Source organism: Vespa velutina, chromosome 1 (genome assembly GCF_912470025.1).
Source record: "Vespa velutina chromosome 1, iVesVel2.1, whole genome shotgun sequence".
NCBI classification, from domain to species: domain Eukaryota; kingdom Metazoa; phylum Arthropoda; class Insecta; order Hymenoptera; family Vespidae; genus Vespa; species Vespa velutina.
Genome location: NC_062188.1, coordinates 2,312,788 through 2,319,423, shown reverse-complemented (window position 1 = coordinate 2,319,423; position 6,636 = coordinate 2,312,788). Strand labels below are relative to the sequence as shown.

Here is a 6,636-nt window from a genome sequence, read left to right as displayed (position 1 = left end):
TGTAAGTAAATGTATTTAAACGAAAATTATTTTCTATTTGAATCTATTGAAAGGGAAAAGGGAGGGCCGGAGCGAGAAGAGGAGAAATAAATTTTTTTCCTTTTCTTTTTTCTTTTTTTTTTTTCTTTTCTTTTTTTTTTTTTTTTTTTTTTTTTTTTTTAAATATATCTTAGATAATCATTTAAAATTTATTTATCTCATTCGGAATGCAAACAATTCATTCGTTTGAGTTTTGAACGTTGTCAATTGGCTCTTCTATATACAACGATTTATTTCTTTTCTTTTTTTTTTTTTCTTTTTTCTTTTTTCTTTTTTGCCTTTCATTTTCTATTCTCGTGTTTGAAAGGATTCGTTGAAATACATACATATATATATATATATACATACATACATACATACATACATACATACATACGTATATACAAAGAGAGAGAGAAAGAGAGAGAAAGATATATATATATATATATATATAGAAGTATATGTATATATGTGTATCTTCGATAATTGTTGTCAGGATTTAACAATGTCTCGGGTGTTAAACGATGTCTAAAAATCTCTTCCGATCGCATACATTTAACGGAAGGCGTTGGAAGTGAGTTTAGTTTAAATCACGTGATCCGCTATACAAGCGAGAGTACCTCGTAGGAAATTAAAGTGTACGTGGTATAGTTGTGGGGCAGTCGCTAGACATCCTCTGTCGCCGACGCATTAGCGTTAGGAAGTTGCCTCTTAAAGATCGAGTTATAAACGGGTGTATCCGACGAGTTATAACAAATTTATTGTATCTGCGGATGTGTTTCATTTGGTAAGTCGACGCGAGAGAGAGAGAGAGAGAGAGAGAGAGAGAGAGAGAGAGAGAGAGAGAGATATAGAGTAAGGGAAATGGTATATAAAAGGAGATAACGCAAGAAGTAAAGGACGAAGACAGTATGAGAAAATAATTCGATTATGTTAAGATTTTAACATGATCGGGAAATATTAAAAGAGAAAGGAGAAAAAGGAAGAAGAAAAAAGTAAAAGAGAGGGAAACAAAACAAAAAAGAAAAAAAAAAAGAAAAAAAAATAAAAAGATCAAACGGAAATAAATATAAAAAGAGAAAGGAGATACTGCGAGTGCGTTGTATGAAGAAATATGAACTTCGTTGAAATTGGGTCGAATTTTGTGAAATTAAGAAAAGAAAAAAAGAAAAAGAAAAAAGGGCTATAAAGAGATAAAGTTCTTCCGAGATTTACTATGATAATAAAAGAGGACCAAAAAAAAAAAAAATAGAAAGAAAAAGAACAGAAGAGAGAGAGAGAGAGAGAGAGAGAGAGAGTGAGAGGTAGAGAAAAAAAAAAAAAAAAAAAAAAAAAAAAAAAAAAAAAAAAAAGAAAAAAAGAGAAAAAAAAAGAAAAAGACATACGACACTTTTGCAAAGATCCAAAGGATCCAACGGATCATCGATCGACGTTTACATTGAACCAGGCGTGTAAATACAATCAAAAACTGTTATTTTCATTTGGAATAAGACGTTCCTAGAAATGAAGTAAAATAATGTACAACAATATCAATTGTTTGCGCACCGAGTATAGGATAGTTATACTTTATAACGAATCGTCAATATAAACGCGATACCAATTGAATCAAATAAACGGTTCAACAATTGCATAACCGTTCTCTCATCTATCGATCTTAATACCATTGCTTACTTCATCGCATTGAATGCAAAATAGGGGTCACTTAATTAACGTTTGACCATACTACTTAAATCGTTGCTTTCGCGAGAAATCATGAAGCAAAACGAAAGAGTCAACCAGATATTACGTTAATTAGAATAAATTCTTATTTGAGAGAGAGTGAGAGAGAGAGAGTGAGAGTTTAGATATCACGATCGAGTTTAATTAAGATCTATTTTTTATCGATCCTATCTGCACTGTGAATCGTCGTTGTTCTTTTTTTTTTTTTTTTTTTTTATCGTACCAATTTATAAAACACGAAGATTGTACGAAGATTCTCTCTCTTTCTCTCTCTCTCTCTCTCTCTCTCTCTTGCGCGCGATTTTAATTAAAAAGATCAATTTGATCTTTCCTCTTGATAAACTTTTTCATTATTGAAAGACGTACTGATTTTTTTCTTTTTTCTTTTTTTTTTTTTTCTTCTTTCTCCTCCTCCTCCTCCTCCTCCTCCTTCTCCTTCTCGTATTATTAATAAAATATTGTGTTCAAGCGCGTAAGTTTACACGAAGGATGACGTTGGTTTTTGAAAAGAAAAGAAAAGTGAAGATAAGAAAAATAAAAGAAGGAAAGGAGAGAGAGAGAGAGAGAGAGAAGCGACGATGTCACGAACATTGGATGTAGATATGAAGAATTTTTTCTTTTAATAGTCATATAAATACATACATATATCGTCTCTTAGATTTATCAGACTAATCGTCTAATAATCCATTTTCATATTTCCTTAATATTGATTATTCAGAGCGTAAATATCTACGTTCATGCATAATAAATTGACGAACGGACGATGTGTCATTTCGATAAGTTAAGAAAAGAGTTTATGCAAGAGAGATTGCCAAGTGTTACGCGACTTCAAGAGGTAAGATAGACAGAAACAGAAACAGAAACAGAGAGGTATACACACACACAGAGAGAGAGAGAGAGAGAGAGAGAGAGAGAGAGAGATGACGATGACGATGACGATGATGATGATGATGATGATGATGATGATGAGGAAAAATTAATTAGAAAAAAAAAATGGAAGGGAAAAAGGCAAAGAGAAAGAAAAACGATCGAAGAAAAAGAGAAAGAAGATTATTTTGGTTTGGCCAGCACAAAAGTGTTGATGTGAAGGAGTGGGATGGAGAAAGAAGAAGAAGAGGTGAACGAGGAGGCAATAGCCTAAATCTCATGCGTTCGGAAATAACATATGCATCAGGTTAAAATAGTTCATGTCAGCAGTATTCATATCATAAGCCTTGAACCGCCTAAAATTAGTGGAGATGTATATATATTCCAGTGACATTGTTCCTACACATTGTGGGGACAACAACTTGATAGGTTTCCCTAATAGTCTTTCTCTCTCTCTCTCTCTCTCTCTCTCTCTCTCTCTATCTCTCTCTCAGGAAGTAAGAATTAGGAGATCGATTACAATAAAGCTGCCTGTCGTATCTCGTCCACGATAGAGAGAGAGAGAGAGAGAGAGAGAGAGTAAATAGAGATTACAGCATATCTTCTTGTACCACAATATAAATCACTAAAAATTGATCATAAAATTAATTATAAATTGATCGTAAAACGGGGTAAATGTAAAATTTTTAATCTACGAATAAAAACGATAAACTTTCGTATTCGATATTTAGGTATTAAAATATTCGATGATAATTCTGATTGTTCTCTTTTTTTCTTTGTTTCTATTCTTTTCTTTCTTTTTTTTTTTTTTCTGATCTTATTAAAAATGTTATCGGAAAGAACTTAATAAAAAGTAATCAACGAGAAATCGTTATATCTAAGATTAATTATTAATGGTATGTATATATATATATATACTACGAATAACGCGATGTGTGTTTATTGAAAAAGGAAAAAAGATAAGGAAGAAAAAAAAAAAAGATCTCCGTACTAACAATCGATCAATTTTATGCTTCTAATATGCGTTAGTTCCTTTAAAAGAACATACGATGTAATCATTTATGCTCGTTCATCATCATACTTCATCGTCCAATTCATTTTATCCAAGTACACTTTGCATATTGCTTATATCGTCCTGCCTATTTTCATTTCATTGTTATTATTATTATTATATAGTTCAATACGGGAATTAGATAACCTATAGATTGTATCACTATTTTTTTTTAATGTATTCTATATAAATATTAACTAATTCTTCAATATGTCGTTGTAATTAATAGGAGGCATTATCGACAGCAACCGAAGATAACCAGTACGTTTATGCGTCAACGGTTGCTGAAGAGAACTTTATTTCCAATTTAACAGGTAAGTTTATATATATATATATATATATATATATATATATATTCTTTTACATATCTAATCAATATAATAATCGATGTTGATACGAAAAAAAAAAAAACAATCTTCGCAATGTCTATCATATAAACAACATTTCGTTGATATACTTTGATTATTACGATTAATTTTTTTTATTACGAGAGAGTAAAAGAGAGAGAGAGAGAGAGAGGGAGCAAAAAAAAAGAAATTGTAAAATTTCTCTTTCGGGGATGAAAAACAAAAAAAAAGAAAAAAAAAAAAAAGAAAAAAAGAAAAGAAACAAAACAAAATAAATAAATAAAAAACAGAAAAAAAGGAGAGAGAAAAAATGGAAATTACGATCGATATATTAATTCGATGAAGCCATTTAAACGATATCTATATCGATATCTACATCGATATCTATAACGATATCTATATCGATGATATCGGCTTATGTAGAAAAAAAAAAAAAAAAAAATGATCTACGCACTGTACGCACCGTATGTACATATATACGGTATGTATGTACGTAGATATACATAGGTATATACAATATATACATATATACATACGTATGTAAAACGGTCTCGTTGCCTCATGATTAATCCATCCATGTGGGGTGGATTCTCGATCTATATTATTGAACATGAGGCGGATGAGGAGTGTGCGGAGTGCCGGAGGGGGTGGGGTGGAGCGGGGTGAAGGGGAATGAGGCTGAGGCGAGATGTGCGGGCAATAGAGAAGGGAGAATTGACGTTGAATATAGGCGTGCACTTTGAATATCACGTATGTTATTGGTAAAGACTTAGAAATCTTTCGTGATTCTGTTAGACTGAACTTGGCTAATTCCATGTCCTTGCCTGCTATCTAAGCCAGTTAAGAAGTCGTTAAAGCGGAATCGCAGTCCGGAAACATTCACTGATTGAAGCGGAATCGTTTTAATGCGTTAACATATGTATGTACTATACAGGATGTTGTCTCTTGAATTTTTGCGATTATTATTATCATCATCATCGTCATCGTCATCATCATCGTTATCATTATTATTATTATTATTATTATTATTATTATTATTATTATTATTATTATTATTATTATTATTATTATTATTTAAAAATAATGAAAGAAAAAATCGGGGACAAAGAAATATCAAAGACTTACTTTCATGAGTAAAAATAATTGGGACTAATTATGATCGATGAAACGATCGAGGAAAGAAAGAAAGAAAAGAAAAGAAAAGAAAAGAAAAAGAAAAAAGATCTGTAAGGATCAAAACAATTTAGAAAAAATTAAAAAAGTTATAGATTCTTGTTTGTCTCCCGGATTTGTCCTGATAATTGGTTCCGCCGGAGAAAAGAAAAAAAAAAAAGAAAAAAGAAAAAAGAAAAAAGAAAGAAAAAGAAAAGGGAAAGAAAATTTTTCGCTATCGTAAAAGGATTTATCTGTTTGATTGTTTTCGTAAATATCATTGAGTAGAAACCAGATAAATAAAGATAGATTGATAGATAGATAGATAGATGGATAGATAGATAGATAGATAGAGATAGAGAGAGAGAGAGAAAGAGAGAGACATATAGAGTTGTTGAATGAAGATGAAAAATAGGAACATTGTCTCTATTACATTAATATCGCGAGAATGCAATCGCTATATTATCACGTTTCTAACGTCCCACGATACTCTATTGTAAAATAAACGACACATTGCATGCAATGCACGATATTAGACGAGACACGATCGTATACGCATATATAAAATGATGGATGGATTAAGTACGATCTATCTGGATTGATTGGATATAATGATATCCACATTTTTGTATTGTTACGAATTATTTGACTTTACGCGATATTGTTTATAATCGTTTCTCTTTCTTTCTTTCTTTCTTTCTTTCTTTTTTTTTTTTCTTTTTTTGTATTACGAAAACAAAAAAGAAAATAAAAAAAAAGGAAAAAGAAACTTCGCCATTTTGTTTCTCACTCTATCTTTCATTGGATGAAGATATTATCAAAAACGAACAAAGAAAAACAAAAAAAGAGAGAGAAATCGGATAATCGTTTGTTTAAAGACTATCGCGATGAAGGAGAAAAAAAAAAAAGAAAAAAAAAAAAAAGAAAGAAGAAGAAAAAAGAAAAATAAAAAGAAAAACGAAAAAAACGGAATGAAAAAAGAAAAACGAAAGAAGAAAAAAGGGGAGAAAATTAAAAATGATTTAAATCGAGATCGGCACGTTGCAACCTTCAGTTAAGCAAGCTTGACCTAAATTTAATAATTAAGAGCAATCAGTTCCTTCAAAGAATTTGCTAAAGTTGCGTAGATGGATATATGTGTATGTATATATTCGAACGGAATCGCATGATTTAAATTGGCATTTTCATCGGGGCCATATTTGTTCTACATCCGCCAATTGATTAAAATTCTAACGTTAGCGACCGTTAATAAATATAGATCGTTTCTTCTTGGTCTTTTGAAGACGAGATAAGTAGAAATAGAAGTAGAGGAAGAAGTAGAAGAAGAAGAAGAAGAAGAAGAAGAAAAAGAATAGTTATTCGTAAACGACGAAAAGTCATTTGTTTTATTTGTTTCTTCGTTTCTCTTTGTTCGTATTGGATAGAAAAAAAAAAGAAAAAAAAGAAAAAAAAAGAAAAAAAAGAAGAAGAAGAGGGAAGAAA

At 30.8% G+C, this 6,636-nt stretch overlaps 1 protein-coding gene across 5 annotated transcripts in view; it reads left to right on the top strand.

Moving 5' to 3' along the window:
• The first annotated feature begins 600 nt into the window (after nucleotides 1-600).
• LOC124954829 (proton-coupled amino acid transporter-like protein CG1139) overlaps nucleotides 601-6,636 on the top strand; it is a 13,164-nt gene continuing 7,128 nt past the window's right edge. Inside the window, exons 1-2 of one of the 5 annotated variants that reach the window (XM_047508358.1) lie at nucleotides 601-805; nucleotides 3,885-3,969. The gene's annotated coding sequence lies outside the window, so the exon portion shown is untranslated. Of the gene's footprint in view, nucleotides 806-1,332; nucleotides 3,336-3,884; nucleotides 3,970-4,677; nucleotides 4,922-6,636 lie in introns of those variants that run through there. The other 4 variants (XM_047508384.1, XM_047508376.1, XM_047508366.1 and 1 more) reach the window with 4 other exon arrangements.